This window comes from Anser brachyrhynchus, assembly GCF_964034855.1.
Source record: "Anser brachyrhynchus genome assembly, chromosome: 1".
Lineage (NCBI taxonomy): Eukaryota > Metazoa > Chordata > Aves > Anseriformes > Anatidae > Anser > Anser brachyrhynchus.
This window is the reverse complement of record NC_137694.1, coordinates 169,488,487-169,514,285: the sequence shown is the minus strand read 5'-3', so window position 1 is coordinate 169,514,285 and position 25,799 is coordinate 169,488,487. Positions and strand designations below refer to the sequence as shown.

The following is a 25,799-nucleotide window of genomic DNA, read 5'->3' as shown; positions in this document are numbered from 1 at the left end:
CTGTAGGGAATCTCAGACGGTACTAGATACATATGTTTAGGCTACTGAGTCCCATTGATGTCTCATATAGAAAGACTCACCTATATAAATTGAAACTTAGTTGTCTATGACTGGAATTGGATCCCATCTTAAAAATATTTATTTATTTTTAGTTTAAGGGAACATGTGCAAAGCATTTGTTACTCTCCCCCATAATATCTTTGTCTCTAAATTGTAGAGACATGGATGTGATGGATGGACCACTCAGTGGATAAGGAATTGGTTGCCTTCCAGTACTTAAAGGGGGCCTACAAGAAAGTATGAGAGGGACATTTTATCAAGGAGTGTGTTGATAGGACAGGGAGTAATGTTTTTAAACTAAAGGAAGGTAGATTTAGATTAGATATTTGGAAGAAATTCTTTACTATGAGGGTGGTACGGCACTGGAACAGGTTGCCCAAAGAAGTTGTGGATGCCCCATTCCTGGAAGTGTTTAAGGCCAAGTTGGATGGGGCTTTGATCAGCCTGGTGTAGTGGAAGGTTTCCCTGCCCATGGCAGGGGGCTTGGAACTAGATGATCTCTAAGGTCCCTTCCAACCTAAACCATTCTATGATTCTAAGCACATGTGAAGATTGTGACAGAGAATGAAAGGAATTTGGTATACTGATAACAACATAGCAAGTAATGAAAAATGCATGTTGATAATTAACTTAAAAAGACAAAAGCTTTAGTTTTTTTTTTTTTCTCTTTTTGTTTTATCGCACTGGTTGCATTGATATTCAAGTCCTGAATAAGGTACATTCCAGACTGCAGACTATGGAGATGCTAAGTACACTGGTGTATTTTAGGAAATGCATAAATGTAAAGATATGTGATATCACATATCCTGTTATTCCATCACAATTTGTTGATGTGTTGCCAACAAATATGTTTTGATTTCAGGTTCAGAACTGATGCTTTCTTTTGGAAGCTGGTCACCATTATACAAATGTGTTATCCTCACTTCAAGTTTCATGCTGAAAAGAATTCAGAAATAGCCATGGGAACATTTAGTATTTCCTTGAAAAAGCTGTGGATTGTCATTAACTGACAGTCTGCTGCCAAGTTCTTGCAAGAACTGTATTTGTTGTCTGATGCCAAACAGCCTCTTTAAATGCTAATGAACAAAGTATGGCATGCATTCTGTTCTTGATGGATTATGCCTATACCTTCTGTGGTCAACAGAAGGGGAATTCCCGGCCCGTATGATTTCCATTCTGGCACGCTTCTCTTTTCTCTGCTTACAAGGCAGTAAGCACTCAAATAGATTAGTCAATCTTATTTTTAAATTAAGTATAGCTTCTGCACCCTAACGCACATGTATAAAACCTGAGGGAACTGTGCCAGGCTGCCTACGCACTGTATGTGTTTTGTTTTCTTTAGAGGATTAAGCTTCTGACTTTAATATCAGTGATGCTCACTGTATACTGATATGCCTTTTAAATTCAAACATGAATGTTTCATAAACAGCTTATTTACATGTTTGTCTTTACCTCTTTGGAGACAGATTTTAGGAGTTACATTTTTAAATTGTCTTTAGCTCTTTTCATAATTTCCTGCTACTGAAAGAGCTGGCTTGATACAGATATACATTAAAGAACCATATCTTGCTACCATGTGTTCATGTAGTTTTCTAGCCAGTAGGAGGTCCAGATTTGTATATATTGATACCTTTGATTACACCTTCAAGCCCAGCTTTCTAAGAAGCATAAATTATGTAGCAAATGGGAAGCTCAGAAGTTGCACACAATTTTTTTTTTCTCGTGATGTCGTATTTTATTTGAATTGACATTCAATAGCTGCTTTTAGTCAGACAGTCCTCTCATACTAGTTTAGGACCTGCTGAAAAGGAAGGAAAAGTTATTCTAAGACAACAGCTAGCTACAAATTTAATGGACAACACAATACATCTTTAGGTAAGGACAGCTACAAGATGTAAAGTATGCTATCAATAAAAATAAAGAATCACAAAAGATTATAGAAAAAGTACAGATTTTTTTTTTCAAATCCCAAGGAAAGACTTTTTCATTTTAGGTTGTTTGCAATTTAAATCTCTGAAGCCTATAGTTGACGCTGGGTCTGCAATTCTTCCCCACATGGAAGCTACCCTTTCTACTTCTGAAAATACAGTCCTATTTCTGGTATTGATGGAATTTTGCAAACAGCTTTACTAGCTAACATAAAATAAATAAATAAATAAATAAATAAATAAATAAATAAAACAATACTTGTTTCAGGGAAGTTGAGCTTTTAAGAAAATACGAGTTTGGGAAAAATAAAAATAACAATCTTGCCCTCTTCCTAACTATGAAGGCTGAAGGACTCTTTTTCTCTTTTACACTGTCACATCTCTGGAGATTGTGTTTCTGCACGAAGAAAGTGTGTTTCTAAGTGTTAGTGAGAAGCTTTGTCAAAAATAGTCCATCTCTGTGGAGAAAAAAAAAACAAAAAAAAAAACAAAAAAAAAACTTCAGTCTCTTTTGAGAGTATAAAATAGGGAAAAGAAAGAAAAAAAAAAAGGAAGAGTAACAATGGTACACCACCTCTAATTAGCTTGAAGAGTTGGACATGTAAAAATCTTGGATAAATCAAGATATGTTGTCATCTTCCTTTCAGCAAAAGTAAATGAAATGGATAACCATACTTACAGGTACTAATGTTACAAGAAAACAAATTTATTTGATAGCCTCACTCTTATTTGAAATGAGCAATTATTTCTAGTCTTCTAACTATTTATAGTAAGACCTTTATAAGATCAAACTAATTAATAAATGAGATCAATTTCAAGATTTTTTTCTTGTTCAAAGCCAGTTAATCATTTGTTTTAGTAACATTTTAAAGGCCAAGTCTAAAATAATTTGCACCCATGTCCCCAGTGTGAATTTTTCACTCTTTGGCAGCATGCATTAGGTAGTGTATAATGACCTTTTCTCTGTTTGGAACAGGGATTAGAATAATATATTTGACCCTTTTTACTCACCTGGGAGTGATGCTAGTCTCCATGTTCAATAAAGTAAAATATGTCTCTAATGTCCCAAGGTTAAGACCATGACTTTAAACTATTTAACACAAGCTACCAGGCTGATTCAACTCAGTCAGATGTTACAAAAGGACTCTTTTAACTTTTTTTTTCTTCTTTTATTAGGTTGAATTATATATACTTCATCACAACAATTTCTTATCCACAGTACAATTAAGGGAAATATTTTGCATTACAAACAAAGCAAGTTAACCTGGTCACATTGTGCATTATAACAAAATTTATGGCTGCATAAATAGCAGTGTAAACTTACAGAAAGACTGGTAATTATAGTGCCATTGATGGTCTTTGTTGCTTTAATTCTGAAGCAGCCAGAATGATTAAACTGAATCTTAATCGACTTCTCCATTAAAAATGCTGGCAGAGAAGCTCCTTTAACCTTTCTCATTGATTGAACACAACAATCACCATTCAATTATAATGCAAAAGGACATTTGTTATAATGTACAAAAGATGCATGAGCCATTTCCTTTTACTCAAGACAATCAATGAGATGACTCCTACCTCAAAGAAGGTGAGGTGAAGCTAGTGTACCTGGAACAGTGTTAAAGTTAAAGCTGAACTTGAGAGACTACGAACACTACAATTTTCATGCAATGGAAGATTATTTCAGTGTAAAATAAAACAACCAAGTCCTCACTATATGAAGAATCATTTTAAAAAGATGTGTAGGAATACAGTATTGGAAGTAAATTCACTGAATTTGACAGTTATTTCTTTTTTTTATTATTATTATTTTTTTAATAAAAGTAAATTAAATATTCAGGCACACATTCCAACATGTAAAAAGTGTAGGTACACTGTAATCAGAACTAAAAGTCAGACCTGGATTTTTAGGTTTTAATTATTGTTTTTATACCTTCTTTTTGTGTTTGTTAGGAATATTATGTATTTTAAGGTGGTCACAACTGAGAATGAATAGAGCAAGGTAATGTCACATCCTGAATATGGCAATGCAATCACAAATAAGAGTAGCACCATTTCTGAACTTGGAAAACTAACAGGAAATATTTCTGAACAACAGAAAGTTTAGGATGTTCACAGCAGTTGTTTTAATTATAACTTTCTTTCCTCAAGTAAACTACAGGGAAAAGAACACAAGGCAGTTGGTGTATCACACACACTTGGGAAGATTGTTCTTTAAGGGCCAGATTTCATGTGCTTTTAGTGACTTTTATTTTCCATGATGGTATATCCTGTACTGAAAAAGTCCATGTTGGTCCAAAAAAGTGTATTTTCAAAGTCAGCATTGAAGCCTTTTTGCCACACTTTTTCTCTGTCACTAAAATCAAAGGAGAAGGAGAATCTTGGCAGAGAGAAGAATGAGCAGCCAGGTTGCTAGCACTGTTTATGCCATTCACAGGTGTACTGCTTGCCTCCACAAGTTTTCTTTGTCGGATCAGCCCCTGAGCTGCTGTAACTTGGAGGAGGGAGTTCTACTTCCAAAGCAAAGCCAGCGTGACCTAGAGACTCTATAGTACACTTTCAGCACTGGTCCCTGATTGTGCTGAGTTTCCGTCAACAGAGTTTGTGTAGTACATGTCCATTCAAATTTTCTCTTTTAGTTTCAACCATTTTGCAGCTAGTTGTTGCCTTCTCCAGCAAGTAATTTGTTTGGCGTAGATGACAAACAGGTTGATTACTAATTCAAAGCTATCTATATACTGTTTGTTGTTTTCAGTTAACAGCCCTGTCTCTGTTAAAACATTGAGATATAGTTCAACTTCTATTTTTTGAAAGATGTTAGTGCTGCCATAGGATTTTAAAAGTACCATAATACTGTACATAATTTCTGAATCCTTTTATTCATTTCCCAGTAGAAATTACCATCTGCTGCTGCTATCTGCCTGGGTAGTTATTTCTTCTCCTTCATTGTCTTTTTGTCATATAAGTACAACTACTTTCACATAAAGCATATCCTTTTTATGTTCTTAATTCAGTTGACAAATAACCCGTAATGTTTATCAGAATCAAGAACAGCCAAAAGTTTGGAGGACTGAGAAAACTATCCTATATAAACTAAAATCCTGAAAAGTTACTCAAGAGCTTCTTGTAATCACTCTTCTAATCTAAATTCACTAATAAACACACCAAAATAACAACAGAAATTGAAGGCAGGGGAAATACACTGAAATAGTTACCTACTACTGTAGTACTTAGGGAATCTTGTCTTTCCTGTACCTTTCTCTAACTGTAAACCTTGCAGGACAGAGCCCCCATATCCTACTATATTTTATAGATTGAAAAGCAGTTTTCTGACAACGCTTTAGTAAATTATTAACAATAATGAGAGACCAGTAGCTTTCTACTTGAATATAATTAAATAATGTATTCTGCTTATAAGAAATGCATCTTCTGTATTCTCTGTGATATCATAATGACCACAGTTAGTGCATAAGTTGCTAAATAAAATAACAATGTTATTTTAATAATTCACATAGCAAGAAACTTTAAGCTTAAATTTTTCTTTCTATATTTATATATATGTTTTATGTGACCTTCTATAAACTTTTATCTTAAATAACGTAACTTCCATGGTGATGTTAACCATGTTGGTAGAGACAAAAAGCAACAAAAAATAAGCTTGATTCTACTTTTATGAGTGGTAGAAAGTCTGAATACTGGTTTCCAATCTAAGGTATCGTTTTACATTAGACTCATTGGGTAAAATGCATGCATGATCAGCATTGAAAACAGAGCCCAGAATTTTGATCTTTACCACTAAAGAAAAAACAATCAAACAAACAAGAAGTTGAGCATCAAAAGTAATCTAAAATGCACAGTGTGAAAGTAAATTGTTAGATTTTTTTCTATGCTTAAGGTGAGGTTGTCTGTAAATATACCCTGTCCTAAACTGTAAAAACTGTCCTAAGAAAGTAAATTATTTTGCATTGATCTGTCATATTTTATATGCATCTTATGGTTTCACCTCATCCTCAATGTTATACAAGGCTGTTTTCTGGGCAAGCAGATTTCTCTTGTCCATTGCCAAAGTAGGTAAGCATACTGAAAAGTGCTGCCACAATAAATTCACATTAATATAATGAAGATGAAATTCATATATTAAAGCATTTCAACAGTTCTCATGGACCAAAAAACAAACAAACAAACAAACAAAAAAAACTGACATAGAATTTTTGTTAAGGCAGACGCTTTTAAACTACCTTGAGTGTCTACATTCTTTTCGGACCACAAATATCAAGATAGATGCACTTATGGTATATTAACGCTTCTGTTTTCCTTCCTGGTGGGCTGTAAATAAATAAATGAAAACAACAGCCAAGCCAGTATGGAATTTTCACTAAGAAACAGAGAAATAAAATGGATCATGAACAATGTAAAACTAAACCAAGAAAACATTGCTTGCACTTAAAGTATTTTGACACGTAGCCACAAGAGTGACTAAAATATCATGCAGTTAGCTTTAAACAAGCTTACTGGATTATGATAACAGCACCCATTTTAATGAAGACTAAGAAGAGGACAAATTAAACTTAAATGCTTTCTGGTTTACTGTGGTTAACTGTTGTTACTCAGGGTATATAGCATAAGGTAACTGTAAAATCTCTGAGCTTTGCTAGCTTTGTTGGATGATCTGAAACTACCAAGAGAAAGACCACTGGTACTATGAGATTTAGTCTGCTTATCTGTGTAGGTGGACAACATGAGAATGTCTAGTGCCAAAACAGAACAGCAGAAAGCTGTGATCCATAGGAACTTAAAAATAAAGGAAGACAAGGAAAATGAGATGGCAGCTTCAGTTGCAGCCACAGTAATTTTGAAATGAAGCTTGGTGTCAAAGACCACTAGTAACCAATGTCAAATTGTTAATTAGGCTGAACAAAACAATGCCCAATATAAAAGATTCTGATTTGAGAAGGCCACATAGAGAAAAAAGTTACAATTGTCATCTGCAGGCATAAATAACCAGAAGAAGAATATGATTGAGCTTTAGAGAAAATCATCTAGAGCCCCCCCAAAAATTTAGGTGGAAAATGCAGACCTTACAAAAGCAAAATGAAAGATCACCAACACAGACAAACTCATTAAAGAGGTTAAGATTAAGGAGATAGTCTGGGCTGCAGTGACCACACCCTGGTTGAGTTTGTGATCTTGAGGAATATGGGCCTGATGAAGAGCAAAGTCAGGACCCTGAACTTCCAAAGAGTGAACTTCAAGCTATTGAAATACCTAGTGGAAGAGATCCTCTGGAACACTGTCCTCAGGGTCAAAGGAACTGAACCGAGCTGGCAACTCTTTAAGTGTGTATTTCTTAGAGCACAAGAACTCTCCATTCCCTTGTGTAAGAAAACGAGAAGGGGGGCAGAAAACCAAGATGGCTGAGCAAGGAACTGTTGGTCAAACTGAAGCACAAGAAAGAAATGCACGGGGAGTGGAAGCAGGGACATGTGGCCTGGGAAGAGCACAGGGATGCTGCCCATATGTGCAAGGATGAAATCAGGAAAGCCAAGGCATAGATGGAACTGAGCTTGAAAAAAAGATGCAAAAAATAACAAGAAGGAATTCTAAACAGACATTGCTCAGAAAAGAAAAGTCAGGGAGAGCGTACCACCTTTGATGGATGAGAAGGGTGAACTCATAACAACAGACATGGAGAAGGTTAAGGTACTCAACAAATTCTTTTCCTCAGTTTTCACTGCCAATCAGGCTTGTCATGTCTCTTGTTTCCCTGATCCTGTAGATGAGGGCTTTCAGACGACACTAAACTGAGTGGCACAGTTGATACAACAGAACGAAGGGATGCCATCCAAAGGGACCTGGACAAGCTTGAGAATTGGGTCCACGTGAACCTAACGAGGTTCAACAAGGCCAAGTGCAAGGTGCTACACCTGCGTTGGGGCAATCCCAGACATGAGTACAGACTGGGAGAAGAACTCATTGAGAGCAGCCCTGCTGAGAAGGACTTGGAGTTCTGGTGGACAAAAGGCTTGACAGGAGCCGGCAGTGCCTGCTTGCAACCCAGAAGGCCAACTACATCCTGGGCTGCATCAACAAAGGAGTGGCCAGCAGGTCAACGGAGGTGATTGTCCCCCTCTACTCTGTCCTTGTGGTGCCCCACTTGGAGTATTGCATCCAGGTCCGGGGCCCCCAGCACAAGAAAGATGTGGACCTGTTACAGTGGGTCCGGAGGTGGGCCGTGAAGATGATCAGGGGGCTGGAGTACCTCTCCTATGAAGAAAGGCTGAGAAAGTTGGGGATGTTCAGCCTGAAGAAGAGAAGGCTCAGGGCAACCTTCTTGCAGCTTTTCAATGCTTAAAGCGGGCGTATAATAAAGATGGAGAGCAACATTTTGCTTTGGCAGAAAATGGCAGGACAAGGGAGAATGGCTTCAAACTAAATGAGGGGAGATTTAGATCAGATGTTAGGAGGAAATTCTTCACTGAGAGGGCTCTGAGGCACTGGAACAGGTTTCCTGGAGAAGCTGTGGATACCCCATCCTTGGAGCTGTTCAAGATTAGGTTGGACGAGGCCCTGAGCAACCTGATCTAGCGGGTGGCATCCCCAGCCATGGCAGGGGGATTGGAACTAGATGATATTTAAGGTCCCTTCCAACCCAAGCTGTTCTATGGTTCTATGGAAATGTGATGCTTTAAAACAAACAAACCGACAAACATACACACAAAAAAAGTGACACATGTTAAAGGAGGTGATATTTCAGAAGAGGAATCTCTTATCTGGATAACAAGAGAGAAAATAATTTGGACAGCTGTTGAAGATAAATTCATTAGCCTTCAGTAGAACAGGGTTTTCTCTATAGAGCTGACAATGCAAACTAGTTATGCTCCTGCAATACAGTGTAATCTAACCAGCAAGAGATCATTATTTTTTTTATGACTAGAAACAGACAAAGAAAATGTATATATATACTTAGAACTCCTTAACAATTGCTTTGCAACACTGAAATGATTTTATCATCCTAATGCTTACAGGCATCACTTGAGATAAAGTAGGATGAAAACTGGTTAAGATAAAGTAGAGTGCAATAAAATAAAATGTATTAAATTCATGTACAAGCTCCTTTATTATAGCACATATTAAATCTTTATTGAAGAGCTGTTCAAGAGAAGTACGATAGAAACACCTCCACTGCATGTACTAAAACATACTTTTACTTGTAAATCACAAAACTATTTAATATAATCAACCTGAGACTTTGTGGGTGACTTAGTAGACTTTTTAGTTCTGCTGCAAGCTCCTTTTACAGAAGTTTCTTTTTCTTTAATATGTCAGTTGTTTTCATTAGCTACTAATTATGTTTCATAAGCTTAGGGGTATGTGTGTCAAGGTCTGTGATGTTCTGTGCAAAAACATATGCCTTGGTGGTAATTGAGAAATATTATGCCAGACAAGAGTCACATAAGATCAGTTAAAGTTATTTGAAAAATTAAAATTAACCTATGTTGCAGTATCAGTCTTACAGCTTATTTCTAAGGACAAAAAAAAAAAAAAAAAAGGCAAACCAAACCAAAACCCCAACAAAATCCAACAAAAATTTATTGTCTTATATTGTTTATAAATAAATTACCAAGTATTTGATTATATGTTGCTGATAAATTATATCCTACTTTAGTCTGTTCCTGTATGACGCTACCAATACGGTCAATGTTTTCAGTCAATGAATTAAAAAAATTAGTTTATATCACAAAGTTAACTTCTGGGTACTGTCTTTGCTCATGTAACACTTAAGTTCCTTTGGAAACTGTATTGTCATTAACACCAAGAAAGAGATATTCTGCATACATTTTATGCACCAATATATAGATTAGATGCTACTCTGTAGTGGTGATACAGGAAAACTGTCATTTTATGAGTGATGCAAAGAATTGTTCAAATCCCCTGAAGTGTCTATTCTAACTTGCAGTACAATATAAAACTACTGTTACATTACATTTCTGACTAAATGCATCTCAACATGGTGAGAAGTCATACAGAAAGGAAGTGTATGGAAGTGGATAAACTTTAGCAATTGCATGTGGCTTAAACAGATATTTGTCTGGGTCAGGTTCTTACTGTTGAAAGACTGAATAGAAATTTGTTCCATTTCTGTTAGATCGAACTGTACTTTGAAAGTACTGAACAAGGAAAGTCTTGATTTTTCATCAGTATGTACCTCCTCAAATCAGCAGCCCAAACAATGTAATAAATTATACAGACAGTCTGGGCCATGCAGAAGAGTACTGTGTTCCCATAAAAGGAACGTATAATTGGCATATTCAGTTATATGAGTAAAAAAAAAACTTCAGTTTGCTAGGACTTAGAGAGACTTTTAAAAGAAATTTGAACTTTGTGTTGTTCAAGGTGGTAGAGGTGATTGCCGAACTGCTCTCATCTTTGACAGGTCTCTCATCAACCGCTATCATCTTTGACAGGTCTTGGAGAACAGGAGAGGTGCCTGAAGACTGGAGGATAGCCAATGTCACTCCAGTCTTCAAAAAGGGCAAGGAAAATCTACTACAGGCCAGTCAGTTTCACCTCTGTCCCTGGAAAGGTATTGGAACAATTTGTTCTGGATGTCATCTCCAAGCAATTGGAAGAGAAGAAGATTATGCATAGTCAGCATGGATTCACCAAGGGGAAATCATGCTCGACCAACCTTGTTGACTTCTACGATGGCATCACCAGCTGGGTAGATGGGGGGAGAGCAGTGGATGTCATCTACCTTGACTTCAGCAAGGCTTTCGATACTGTCTCCCATGACATCCTGCTAGCAAAGCTGAGAAAGCAAGTAAGGGGGGTTGAGAACTGGCTGACTGGCAGAGCTCAGAGGGTGGTGATCAGCAGCACAGAGTCCGGCTGGAGACCTCTGACTAGCAGTGTTCCCCAGGGGCTGGTGCTGGGTCTGGTCTTGTTCAACATCTTCATTGATGACCTTGATGAGGGAATAGTGTCCACCCTTAGCAAGTACGCCAATGATACAAAGCTGGGAGGAGTGGTCAACACACCAAAAGGCTGTGCTGCCATTCAGCGAGACCTGGACAGGCTGGAGAGCTGGGCAGCTCTCCTTGCTGCGGTGGAGATTTGATGCAGGCAGAACATGAGATGATAAATACAGCCCTTCAGGTCCCAGATGATGGGGAATGACTATGATCTTTCTCTGATACCAGGTGAGATGGTCCCCTGTTCTGCAAGAGCTGTGCCATAAAGTGGAAGATTTACAGGAGAAAGTGAAGTTATGCATCATAAGAGAAGACGAAAAGGAGATAGACAGACTCTTCTCTGAGACACAATAGCCTCAAGAGCCTCAGAACCCAACTGCAGGAGAGAAAGAGGCAGTTTCCACCCCTGCTGTTAAGGTAAGTGTAATCTCCAGAGATGTGAGAGGATGGAAGCCGGTGTCTTCTGGCATGAAGAGATCCTGCCCCAACTAGAGTCTCTGGCCTCTTCAAAGATCTACTTGGCAGAGTCTCATGGGATAAGGTCCTGGAAGAAGAGGGGCCCAAGAATGCTGCTTAATATTCATAGATGACATTCTCCAAGCTCAAGAGAGGTTTATCCCAAAGAATAGAAAACCAGGTAAAAATGCCAGGAGGATTGTGTGGACAAAAAAGAGTTCCTGGACAAACTCAAACACAAAAAGAAGACATATACTAAACACAAAAGGTGGAAGACAGGACAGGTAAACTGGAAGGAATACAGAAATGCTGTCCAAGCATCCATGGATGAAATCAAGAAAGCTAAAGAGCAAATATAATTAAATCTAGACAGGGATGTCAAAGACAACAAGAAGGGCTTCTCTATGTACATAAATGGCAAAAAGAACACTAAGGAAAATGTGAGACCATTGCTGAATGAGACATGGAACTTGATTACACAGAACAGGGGAAAGTCTGAGGCACCTTCTTTGCCTCAGTCTTTAGTAGCAAAACTGGCCTTCGGGAATCCCATGTCACAGAGGCCAGGTTGAATGGCTGGAGCAAGGAAGCTATAGCCTTGGTGGAGGAGGATCAGGTCAGGGAATACTTACCTAACTGGACATGCATAAGTCTATGGACCCTGGTACAGCTGACAAATGTCATTGCAAGGCCACTCTTGAGAATCTTTGATCAGCCATCACCATGGCTGGGAGAAGTATCCAAAGACTGAAGAAAAGCAAATGTCACTCCAATCTTCAATAAGGCTGAGAAGGAAGACCCACCCACTGGAACTACAGACCAGTCACCATCACCTCAGTGATAAGGTGATAAAAGCTAATCCTGGAAAGCATTTCCAGGCACATGAAGGAGAAGAAAATCATCAGGAGTAGTCAGCATGGATTCACCAAAGACAAGTCATGTTTGACCAACCTGATAAGCTTCCACAATGAAATGACCAGACTGGTGGGTGCGGGGAGAGCAGTGGGTACAATGGAACGGGTTGTCTAGAGAGTTTGTGGAGTCTCCCATTTTAGAGATACTCAAGAGCCACCTGGACGTGGTCTTGGGCAACCTCATTTAGTTGCCCCTGCTTTAGCAAGGAGGTTGATCAAGATGACCTCCAGAGGTCACTTCCAGCCTTAACCATTCTGTGTTTCTGTGATCTCACCTAGCTCTCTGTGTTTCCTAACAACATTTCAAGAAAGCTGGCTGAAGACTTGAAAATGACGTTATTGGAAATGTGATCCTGAATCTTAGACTTTGTATGGGTTATTTCATCCTGAAAAGCTGTTTTTTAAAAGTATTATTATTTTATACAAAAAAGTATACCAATTTTCAATGTTTTGTCATCAAGCCAACAAAAGGCAGAAAATGCTAATTTAGATTACATGTGCATTTTGATTAAAAAACAAACAATCAAACAACACAATTTTATATTTATTCTTGATTACTTTCAGTTGCAGGATCTCATTTCGTGGACTTCATTTTGCTAATTCATGTGCAGAATTCCTCCATTATTTCCAGACATATCTTCATTACTGTATGTGGTGGTTTTACTCTAGTGGGCAGCCGAGCTCCACCACAACCACTCTCTCACTCCCCCCCCTCCTCAAAGAGGAAGGGGGAGAAAATACAACACAAAGAGCTTGAGGTCTGAGATGAGAATGATTTAATTAAAGGGAAAGGGAATGGGGAGGAAAAGAAACAGAAGAAACAATAAGGCCACATGGAAGCACAGAGAGAAAGAAAAAAAGTTATTCTCTACTTCCCATCAACGAGCGATGTTCGGCCATGTCCTGGAAAGCAGGGCCTCAAAACGCATAGCGGTTGTTCAGGTCAGGACAGCCCCCTCCCCCATGACAGCCCCCCCTTTTTATTGCTGAGTATGACATCAGGTGCTACGGAATATCCCTTTGGTTGGTTCAGGTCAGCTGCCCTGGTGATGTCTCCTCCCCATCACTTGCCCACCCCCAGCTTGCTGGCTCTTGGGGGCTTGGAGGGAGTCCTGATGCTGTGCCAGCACTATGCAGCAATAGACACAACACTGGAGTGATACCAGTGCTGTTCCAGCTACGAGTGCAGAGCACAGCACTGTGTGGGCTGCTGCAGGGAAAGGTGACTCCATCCTAGACAGACCCAACACACTGTACCCCACAAAAAAAAAAAAAAAAAAAAAAGGTTTTGGTAAAGGATTGGAAAAAGAAAACAATGACCGGGAATAAGTAGCACATTTTATGCTATGATACCTCTAAAAAGAAAAACATATTCAGAACATGAGCATAAATATCCATAACTGATGCACAGAATTAGTCAAATTCTTAATCAGGTTAGCTGGATTAAAGACTTAGATTAGAAGAGATTGAATTAGGATACATCTAGAAGAGATTAAATTAGGACATATAGCATTAAACCAAATTGTGTGATATCATGAGTTAATAATTAATGTTTGAATAGATCTTTTTAATATTAGATATGTTGCCTTTAATTACATCAAGAACATATGACAGTGAATCAAAAAATATCAAGAGAAAATCTAAGAAACTAAATTTTAACAGGAAAGTAAGAACTGATATTGATTCATGTAGGCATTGTGCATGCTTAAGATATTCTGAAAGGAAAAAAAGAAATCGGAAAAGTCTGGATACATAATTTTGCATATTTTTTTTCCTCACTTAATATTTAACCATTAAAACATCCTCTATTTAACCAATCATAAAAATAAATAAATAAATAAATAAAAATAAAATAAAATAAATAAAATAAAAGTAAAATAAAATAAAATAAAATAAATAAAAAAGTAAGATTTGCCAGATGTTAGAAAAACTTTGTACCTGTGTAATACACACAGACTTGCAGAATCTTGGTTTTAGGAGTGCTTCATAGAATCACAGCAGTTTAAGTGAGGCAGTATTTTATTTTACAGCTTTTAGCAAGATTTCACACACACACAAAAAAGTTCAAATACTGGTATACAGGGAGCAGGAAATCAGGAGCCCCTCTTAACACACAAAACCAGACACCTAAGCATTGGGAGCGCTTAAAGATAACTAAACTGCAATGCCAACATAGGCAATGGTGTATAAGAAATAATGGTGGGACTGCCACGAATTTAAAGGCAAGGACTCCATTTCTCACATATGCCAAATTATAATAACTGTCTTTCATCTGTCCTGAACAAAAATGTGATGCAATTTACAGTTTACTAATCCCACTGATCATTTGTTTCATTTGCAATGATGAAAATGGATAGCTGTTTTTAAGGAAAAAGGACAATATTCCAACTCTGGAGAACATGACATTAAATCAACAATTGATATCAGTGGAACTTACTAAATAAAAAAAGGGCATGGAAAAGGAAATGATCTTTCCGTATTCACTTATTGCTTATTACTTATATATCCCTTCACATGTGCTGGAGCCTCTGAATGGGTTTAGCAGAGAGATTCTGGAAAGTGCAATATTATAAAAGTAATACAAATCCAAGTTTTAAAAGAGCTGTGCACCAAAGCTCCCATTCAGTTCTGGATGTTCTTATTTTGAGTGTTAGGCTGTCCTGGTTTTGGCTGGGATAGAGTTAATTTTCTTCATAAGGGCTGTTATGGAGCTGTGTTTTGGATTTAATAGGAAAATAATGCTGATAACACACTGATGTTTTAGTTTGTTGCAGAGCAGTGCTTGCACAGAGCCAAGGACTTTTCAGCTTCTCACGCTGCCCTGTCAGGGAGGAGGCTAGGGGTGCACAAGAAGCTGGAAAGGGTCAGAATGAGGACAGCTGACCCAAACTGGCCAAAGGGATGTCCCATACCGTATGGTGTCATGATCAACAATAAAGCTGGGGGGAGCTGGCAAAGGAGGCTACTGTTGTGCTTGGGGACTATCTGAGCATCTGTTGGCTGGTGGTGAGCAATTGCCTTGTGCATCACTTGTTTTGTGTATTCTTTTTGTTGTTGTTGTTGTTATTGTTGCTTTTTTTTCTTTTTTTTTTTTTCTTTTTCCACCTCCTTTTTCTTTCCTATTCAACTCTCTTTGTCTCAACCCACAAGTTTTATGACTACAGGGTGGGGGAATGAGCAAACAGCTGCATGGTGTTTAGCTGTCTGCTGGGTTAAACCACAATATAGGCTCTTGGGTTTTTATGTTTATTTTTACTTTGCCTTTTAAGCTGATTCCTAAATAATTTTACTTTGTTTGTTTGTATGTTTGTTTGTTTTTAAAGCCTGATGAGATAGAACAATCTGTAGAAAATCTGTAGAAAAAGCAGATTCAGGGCACTACCATCTGTAGATGAGGATATTGGCTAAGATATGTACATTTCAACAAGTAGACTGATGTAAGAAAAAAAGAGGTTACAGTTATTTTTGAAAAACGTGTCTAATAGGGACCATATCATCCACAAATTCAACTTTTCTGTAGGACTGAAAACAAGACAAAACAAAACAAAAATAATCAACCATTGTAATGTTTAACTTCAAGTCACAACTCTAAAAAAAAAAAGAGTTAACTTCTTAAAAAAAAAAAAAAAAAGAAAGAGAAAGAAAAATAAAAATTAAAAGGAGCAGGAGCAGCCAAAAGTGTAAAAATCTGATGATAGTATGAGTAGTCTTTCAAGACCAGAGAGTAAATGTATGATACTCATCAAAAAAATCTTCAAGAGGACTGAGAAAACAAAGATTTACTAAAGCTTTACTCTGATTAACTGTTAAATTAAAGGAGATGTTAGAAGTTAAAAAAAAAAAAAAATCTGTCAAAAAAAAGGAAAACATGTCCAGATGTATAAATGAAAAAAATATATATAAATAAATAAAAAGAATAAATTTTGGCAAGACAAATGTAAATCCATCATGAAACTATGGGTCTTTTTTTTAGAACAACTCATTAAAGCCAAAATAACTAATGATGAACTTTTTTTTCAAAGACATCAGAAGCAGAACATATTCAAAATGCTACAAATAGATTAAAAAGAGATATTTCCAACTTGACAGAGAGAAAATAAGAAAGGCTATTTAAAATCATAATATTGTAGAGAATTAAACATATAATATTTGTGAATAAGAGATGATTATTTTGATTATTTCTCAATAAAAATCTTGGGAACATCAAATAAAAATGAAATATTCTCACAATTCAAAGTAATATATTAAAGATGACAGATATGAAAAAGGTGTTAACACAAAAACTAATACATGGAAAAGCCTAACAGAAGTTGTTAAATACAAAATAGTGATAAAATTTGGTTCATCTCATGGACTGATCAGCCATTTACCCTCTGATGATGGTAAACAGCACTGTATGCATATTTATGCATGTGTCACTAAGTACAGGATACAGGTACAGGATCTAGAGTATGGGTTTAGATGAATGAAGAGTTCATCTGATTTAGGAAAACCACAGAATCTTTTCACAGATTTTAATCTTCGGTTTTTTAAACCATCTACCACCTTAACAGAACCTTTATTATACATAATAATTTGACCTAGACATCAACAGATGCAACAGATTAACTGAACAAACTGTAGTTTATTGCTTCTTTTTGACATTAACTAATATTGTTTATCTGAACATGAATAAATATCATATATTCCTACAAATATTTAAATCTCATAGTTTCATCCAGGGTTCCTTTTATAGTCAATGGAGTAGTTAAGTACCTGCTGATGTAAATTCCAATCCAAAAAGGGGTTCTTAAGTCAGATGAATCACCCTCTACATCTTTTAAATTTTCTTTCCAAATTCTTCTTTCTCTTTTCACAAGGAGACCGCAGAGTCGTAGCTAGGCTACTAGACTATAAGCTATTAGAGGTGTATCAAGAAGGATTACAGAGCCCTGGGAGCAGCAGTAAAGGACACATCAATGCAGATAGTTTTTTCATTAATCCTCCCAGTCAAATGGAAGCGGTTTGAAAAGGCCATTTTAATCTGGCACAACAAGAGATTGTTCAAGGACTGGTGCCACAGACAGGAGTTTGGCTACTCTCTTTGATAAACCTGGTCTGCTGGGAGCAGATGGGGTCCACTTCTCAGAGAATGGGAAGAACATTTTGGTCAAAGGCTTGCTAAGCTGGTGAAGAGGGTTTTAAGCTAGAATTGTTGGGCGAGGGGAACCTCAGTCCATCCCACTCCTCTCAGTTTGATGACAGTGTCAGTGATAGATGCCCAGAGCCTGGAGAAATATAATGGGTCAGTAGGAGAGCACCTGATGAGCAGCACAAAGGAATTCAAACACCATCAGCTTCATTAGGGGCCCAACTTAAATGTCTCTATGCTAAATCTTGTAGCGTGGGGAATAAATGAGGAGTTAGAGATGTATGCATGCCTGCAGGGCCATGACCTCATTGGCATTATGGAGATGTGATGGGATGGCTCCTATGTCTGGAGTGTTGGAGCATAAGGATACAGGCTCCTTAGGAAGGACAGGCAGGGGAGGCGAGGAGGGGTGTTGCCTTCTATGTCAATGATAAGCTGGAGTGCATGGAGCTTGGCCTGGGGATGGATGAGGAGCTGACCAAGAGTTTATGGATCAGGATTAAAGGGAGGAGAGGGACAGATAACGTTATAGTGGGGGTCTGCTACAGGCCACCTGACCAGGAAGACTGAGTGGATGAGACCCCGTATAAACAGATAGGAGCAGGTTCATGTTTGGCCCGGTCCTCATGGTGGCCTCAGGGTGGTCCTTCAACCACCCTGATATCTTCTGGAGGGACAGCACAGCAGGGCATAGGGAATCCAGGAGATTCCTGGAATGAGCTGATGATAACTTTTTCTCCAAATGATAGAGGAGCCAATGAGAAGAGGTGCTGTGTTGAACCTCATTCTCACCAACAAGGAGGTGCTGGTGGGGAATGTGAAGGTGAAAGGCAGCCTTGACTGCAGTGGCCGTGAAATGGTGGATTTTAGGATCCTGAGGGCAGTGAGGAGGGCACACAAAAGGCTCATTATCCTGGACTTCAGGAAAACAGATTTTGCCCTCTTCAGTGATCTGCTTGGTAGAGTACCATGGGAGAAAGCCCTGTAGGGAAGAGGCACCAAAGAAAGCTTATTAATATTCAAGGATCACCCCCTCCAAGCTCAAGAGCAATGCATCCCAACAAAGAGGAAGTCAGGCAAAAATGGATTTCCTTCTAGCCACACATACCAAGTCTCAGAAGGCAAAGGCAAAGGGACTGGGAGAATGAAGAACTGTAGGAGAAGATCAGATTTGAGACCATCTAAGGAACCTGAAGGTACACAAGTCCACGGGACATGATAAGATATAGGGTCATAAAGGAGCTGGCAGATGTAGCTGTTAAACCACTCTTTTTCATATTTAAGTAGTGGTGGTCTTGTGAAGTTCCCAGTAATTGGAAAAAGGGATACATACACACACACGGACACACACCACTCAAAAAGGAAAAAAAGGAAGACCTGGCGAACAATGGGCCAGTCAGTCTTACCTCTGTGCCCATGAAGATCATGGAGCAGATCCTCCCAGAATCTATGTTAAGGTACAAGGAAAATAAGGAGGTGATTAGTGACAGCCATCATGGCCTCACTGGTGGCAAACTGTGTCTGACAAATCTGGTGGCCTTCTTCAACAGGGTTACAGCATAGGTAGATAGGGGAACTGACATCATTTAACTGGACTTGTGTAAAGCATTTGAGGCAGCAACTGTCTCCACCAGTGATATTCTTATCTCTAAATTGGAGAGACATGGATTTGACAGATGGACCACTCAGTGGGTAAGGAATTGGCTGGATAGTTACACTCAAACAGTTGCAATCAATGACTCAATGTCCAGGTGGAGACTAGTAACAAGTGGTGTTCCTCATGGGTCAGTACAGGGACAAGTGCTGTTTAACATCTTTGCTGGCGACATAAGCAGTGGGATTGAGTTCACCCTCAGCAAGTCTGATGATGACAACAAGCAGTGTGGTGTGGACGACACGCTGGAGGGAAGGGATGCCATCCAGAGGGACCTGGGAAGGCTTGAGAGGTGGGCCTGTGTGAACCTTATGAGGTTACACAAGACCAAGTGCAAGGTCCTGCATCTGGGTCGGGGTAATCCCAAGCACAAATACAGGCTGGGTGGTGAATGGATTGAGAACAGTTCAGAGGAGAATGACCTGGAGAAGTTGGTTGATGAGAAGCTCAACACGAGCCGGCAATGTGCAGCAATGTGCAGTATTCAGAAACAACTGTATCCCAGGCTGCATCAAATGAAGTATAATCAGCAGGTCAAGACAGGTGATTGTCCCCCTCTACTCTGCCCTTTTGAGGCCCCACTTGGAGTATTACATCCAGGTCTGGGGCCCCCAGCACAAGAAAGATGTGAACCTGTTACAGAGGGCCATGAAGATGATCAAAGGGCTGGAACACCTCTCCTATGAAGACAGACTGAGAGAGCTGGGAATGTTCAGCCTGAAGAGAAGGCTCCAGGGAGACCTTCTTCCAGTACCTAAAGGGGGCCTACAGGAAAGCAGGAGAGGGACTCATTGTGAGGGAGTGCAGTGATAGGACAAGGTGTAGTGGCTTTAAACTAAAATAAGATAGATTTAGATGAGATATTCGGAATAAATTATTTACTTGGAAGGTGATGATGCACTAGTACGGATTTCCCAAAGAAGTGGTTGGTTCCCTATCCTTGTAAGTATCCAAGGCCAGGCTGGATGGGTCTTTGAGCAGCCTGGTGTAGTAGAAGGTGTCCCTGCAGGGAGGTTGGAACTTTATGATCTTCAAGGTTCCTCCCAACCCAAACCATTCTATGATTGTATAATTTTACCATTAGACTCCTAAGTTAAGGTAGGTAAACCTCTGTGAATATCTGTCACAATTAAAGGCAGCAAGTGTACCAGTGCATTGATCATTGCATTTAGATTCTTATAAGGAAGGAAACTATACAACTGAATACTGCCAAAATTGCCAGATGCATGATAAATCCAGTAACACTTGAAAATTCTCTCTGAGTTGTTACTTAGCATTATTAACATAACAAAAATGAAAACAAAAATATTTTTTTCTTGAATATTTTCCCTTTTACTGTAGTACAAGTTCCCAAATATTCTCTAGACAGGTCAGCTGAATTTTACCACATTGTCTCACTGAAACCACAGGGGACCTTTCCTAGACTTGTAATTACTCTATGTGTCTACCTCTACTAGAATCAAACTTCTTTACTTACCATCAAAAAAGCTCGGAGATAACCTCTGCACTACAAGTAAAAACTTGTTTGTCTCACCATCCCTTAAAACTTTGTAGTAGTTCATCACTTTTCTGATAATCTTTATTCATTAGTTAAAGGAATTGAAGGTGTTGTTAGCTGACATCACACCATGGGTTCCATAACTGAATGAGAAAATATTTGCTCTGCAAGTAAAACATTGGGAAGGACTCACTGGATTCAACATTATTAACATGAAAGACAAGAGACTTAAAGGTTACTTTTCTTTCTTAATCTAGCTACCCAATACCTGGCCTTCCTCTGATGCACTCTGCACACTGTTTTAACAACTAACCTCTAATTTATATGGACTTTATTAGAGAAAGATAATTTTCACTCTTTTGGTTCTGAATGTCTCTTCACACTGTGTGAATAATGAGAAATAGTTTGATTCCATCTTGTTAACAAAACAGACTTGGTTATAGTCCAATTGTAGCCCAGGTTATAGCCCAGGTTGCAGCTTAAACTGCAACCTTGATGTCTGAACTTTTCCAAATGCTGTGAAAATACATTTAGACTCAGATTTTAAGATCATCTCATTTTGATACAAAGTTTTTCTGTTTTGTTTTAATGTAAAGAACAATCTTTAAAATTTCAGGTTAGATATCTAACCTGAAACATTGAGGCTGCTTTGTTGACAAGTCCTGGTCCATAATGCAACCTACTTAGAGGAAACGGAGATTCTTAATCACAAGATATATTTCTAATAACCTTAGATACTGAAATTATCAAAAAGACATTAAAACCAAAATTTTACACCTTTTTCCTCATCCATATATAGGGTGCTTTTTATGTCTTTAAAGACAATGAATAATCAGTAACAATAGAGCAGTATTGTCTTCTTCCTAAAGATGGTTGTTATTCTGTGTATTCATGTGTACTTGTGGCAGAGATTTTCTTTCCTTATTCACATAGAGATTAGAAGGTATTTTTAATTAAAATGATTACTGTTGTGGTTACATTATTGAGTAATATTTTGGGATAAATATGTTCAGTGTTACAAGTGTAATTCTACTTTTCATCTTAATGCTAAATAATATTTATATAGTTCAACCTTAAACTGTGTAAAATTGGACCTGATCCCAACTGCTAGAAGGTGTTGTTTTTAAAACAAGGCTAAGCAAGCACAGAAGTTTATATGAAGATACAGATTTGATTAGCATTCAGACAAAACAAGTTCAGCCAGGTTGGCTCGTGCAGTTTTTCCAGTCTGACTCCAGTGACTTTCTACTGCATTGACCTTTAAACAGGGACTGTATTTTGTTACATCCTATATTGCTTTTGAAAGAAAGAAATAGGGTGATATGATACAGTGTGCGTCATAATGGTTGTTATCATAAATTCAGCAATTTCTTACAGACTTTTGCATTGGAGCCAATTTATTAACCATCATAACAGAGCTTATTAGAAATTAAAAAGAAATGTTAACAAACAAAAACAAACTATGACAGTCTGTCTTTTTTAACACCTGTCCCTAGGAATATTCAAAATACTCATCAGTTTAGCATCTCCCTTCTTGAAAGACACCAAGCTGAAGCAGTGATGCAAGAATCATGTATAAAACTCTATTGGATCAAAGCTAATGCAGTGAGTATTAGTATGGCATTTTCATAGTAGTCTGAAATCTCTACTTCAACCATGAGAAACTAGGCTTCATGCAGAATATCATAGATTCCACTATTAATATGATAATATATAGAAAAATTTCAAACCTAGAAAACCATGTAAACACAATAAAGGTAACTAAATGTATGCTGAAACAAACAAACAAAACAAAAGACAACAACAACAACAACCAAAAACAAACAAACAAAAAACCAAACATGCCATTAACAATGTGCTGCCCAAAAATAATGAAGACATTCCCACTGGAATGCACAACTGGAAAAAAAAATCAAAACCAAGAACCTTAAGTTGCCTGTCAGTGGTGCAAAAAGCCATCTGTGCCAGTTTTTCATCTGTTTGAGATTAAACACTGTCCGAAGCTAATCCTACCAAATATTGTAATGGAGCACTAGACAGGATGCACTATCTTAATGTTTCAGATTGGATGGGGCTTTAAGCACCCTGGTCTAATGAAAGATGTCTCTGCTGGGGGGATTGGAGTAAGTGGTCTTTAAAGGTCCCTTCCAACCCAAAGCATTCTATGATTCTATAAAAGAACCTCTTCCGGGAAAAAGACAAACAGATGTAAAATAATAACTCTTTTTTTTTTTTTTTTCCTAATCACAGTCCAAGGGAAAACTAAGAAGATTTATGCCATTGTACTCTTTGATAAAGAGCCAGAATGAAAGTCAAATTCCAATGTTATTACTAAAAGGGTCTCACCCAGAGGTAAAAAGACAAAGAAAAGATGTGTCCAGGATATTTTATTTCATGCCTCAACTACTGCCTATTCCTTCCACCCGGTCTTTCAAAAGTCATGTCATTGTTTTTATCTTACCATTTATTTTGTTTATCTGTTGAATTCTGTTTAATTATATTGCAGGAGGTCTAGAAGCCCCAAGAAATGATCAGAACTGCACCATGTCATTGCTACAGAAATACAAACCAGGGACTTCAGTGGGTTTTATCTATCTAACTTAGGCACCTAAGATTTAAATGTGTTCATCTGATCTGGTTACCTGTCACTTGTCCCATAATCAGAAGGAGGAAACTATTCCAAGACATGATTCTCATCATATATCTAAGCTGTTTTCAATGTTTACTTAAGAATGGGATATTTATTGCCTAAACATACTTATTTGACTTATTGACTACAAATCAGAGTACATCTCTATATCACAGAATCACAGAATCGTTGAGGTTGGAAGGGATCTCCCATCCAACCCCATGCTCGAGCAGGGACACCTAATCTGAATTGTTCCTTGAGAGCAAATCATGAATATCAATTACAAATAATTAAATAATAATAATCCATCATAAGCTCTAGATCATTAGATCTATGGTTCAATAACTAAAAGCCTCATTCTGGCCCAGAACTGTATAGCATAAGATAACACTATTACCAACATCCTGTATACAGCCTGTATGGCTCCGTGTGGGCAAGAAACAAATTTAGATCAATACCTACAATTGGCATCAATATCCCAATTCCTGTCAAGACTGCAGCAATAAGAATCCTATTGTGTAGAGCATTGAAAATATGCTTTCCAAATGCACTATTGACAAAAGAGTGGGACATAATAAGAAATTAAATGAAGCTGAATAAATACTTGCATTGAATGTTAGACATCAAAAATGCATTAGTTGAAAACACTAAGCAAAAGAAACAACAACAAAAAAAAACAACAAACACACAGGCATCGCCAGTGTGAAAACAGTGGGTTTTATAATTATTATTATTATCATTATTTTGTTTGTTTGTTTGTTTGTGACACCCAGTGTGTCATCATTAGAATCTAATTTTTGCATGGATGTTTTGTTTGTTTAGAAAAACAACAAACTCATCATACCCATTATGACTGGAATTTTCTAAATCTTGTGTGCTCCAGTCCTAGCTGTTTTAATCAAGAAATAAGTGCAGGCTCTGTAGAGAAAAGTAGGGATAATAAAAGAAAGGTCAGGGACTTTGGGAGATTGAAAGGAGAGATAGATGTGCTAAGAACAGAATAACATCAGAAAGTTAATATTTCCCCTAGAACAATGTGTGGACATCAGCTACCATTTGAATGTCATGGTTATCCAGCAACATATTCTGAGGATTCTGGTTATTTTGATTATTCATATAAAATTGATTTTAAATAATTTCCCGAGTTACATATGCTGAGATAAATACCTATACTTACTGTGGAAATGGAAATTAAGATAAAGAAGCAAATTTCTATAAAGGTTTGAGCAACTGGAAACTATAGTCATTAATTGAACTTCTTTCCTCTGTGTTTCCCTGTTCAAAGTTTTCTTATGATCATCATTATTTAATTTTCTTGTTGTGCAGTGCTAAAGGGCATCAATTCACAACACGTGTAACTGTAAATATCAGCTGCTGTATGTTTTAAGATACCTTTGAATCTAAAAGTTTTCCCACATCATAATGAGAAACAACAAGTGTGTGAAATGTTATAAGAATGGAAAAAAAAAAGAGTTGTAACAGCGGTGGGTATATTACCACCCTGAGGTTATCATATATTCATTTTAATGTCCACTTCTAACACTAGGATTTTTTTTTACCTTGATTTCTTCTATATGGGAATGTTCTATATTTAAAAACCAAAAGAGAGACAAAAACAATATACAGACAGATGGTAAAGAGCTGAAGACTTCATATTAGAGGCCTGATTCATTTGTGCAGTTCCAACCCATGCTTCAGGGTCCCAGCAAGAGCAGTAACCACAATTGACCTTGTGAGAGTAAAAGTATTTAAACTGCAATCCTTTGCCAGGCAGGTGTGCATCTATGGGGTAGCTATACAAACCGTGACTCAAAACTCACAGATTGGTGGTTGTATTAGGATCATTTAATAAGATTGCTTCAGATCCTGGTTTCTCCTTTGTAGGATTGCGTCTGTTGGACAAAAACAGTTGATTTTTTTTCATGACTTTTCTCTGCATTAGTGTGTTACCTTAGTTTATCCATAGTATAAACACACACCCTCGCTCCCTAATCATTTTCCCCATCAGTCAGAAAAAAGGAAACACTGTGACAGAGCCTGTGCCTCTGTGAGCTGGGCCAGCACAGTGGATTAGGAGATGCTTATTTAAAATCTAATGTTTGTATAAAAATGCCCTTAACTAGATAGAGGAAGACACTGGAGACTAGAACTGGAAGAACTTCTAAATTAAATAAAGCTTCTGGGTTTAGAGAGTGAAAATCAACAGCTTGGTGAAAGAACAGTCCCCAAACAAGAAATTCTGTGCTTTACTGCATCTCTTATTTCCCACTTGTTGCTCCTAAGTCATTCTCCTTTTTACTACTTACATAATTCTTTAAATGGTAAATATATTTTTTCATTCCCAAAGTTCTTCTCATATACAATGACGTGCATGCTCCTTATATTTTCATGATTTACACTGATGATGAGATTGATCTCATCCACCTTGGGAATTTATAGTTTAATTGCCTAAGTCATAGAGTCATAGAACCATAGAACAGCTTGGGTTGGAAGGGACCTTAAATATCATCTAGTTCCAATCCCCCTGCCATGGCTGGGGATGCCACCCGCTAGATCAGGT

General features: G+C 37.7%; 1 long non-coding RNA gene across 1 annotated transcript in view; it reads left to right on the top strand.

Annotated features, from left to right (window-relative positions):
- The window catches only part of LOC308189697, a 74,446-nt gene extending 50,071 nt beyond the window's left edge, over positions 1-24,375 (top strand). Inside the window, exons 3-5 of the long non-coding RNA XR_013946520.1 lie at positions 15,092-15,333; positions 22,107-22,215; positions 23,117-24,375. This is a non-coding gene — a long non-coding RNA (uncharacterized lncRNA). The remainder of the gene's footprint in view (positions 1-15,091; positions 15,334-22,106; positions 22,216-23,116) is intronic.
- The last annotated feature ends 1,424 nt before the right edge of the window (positions 24,376-25,799 follow it).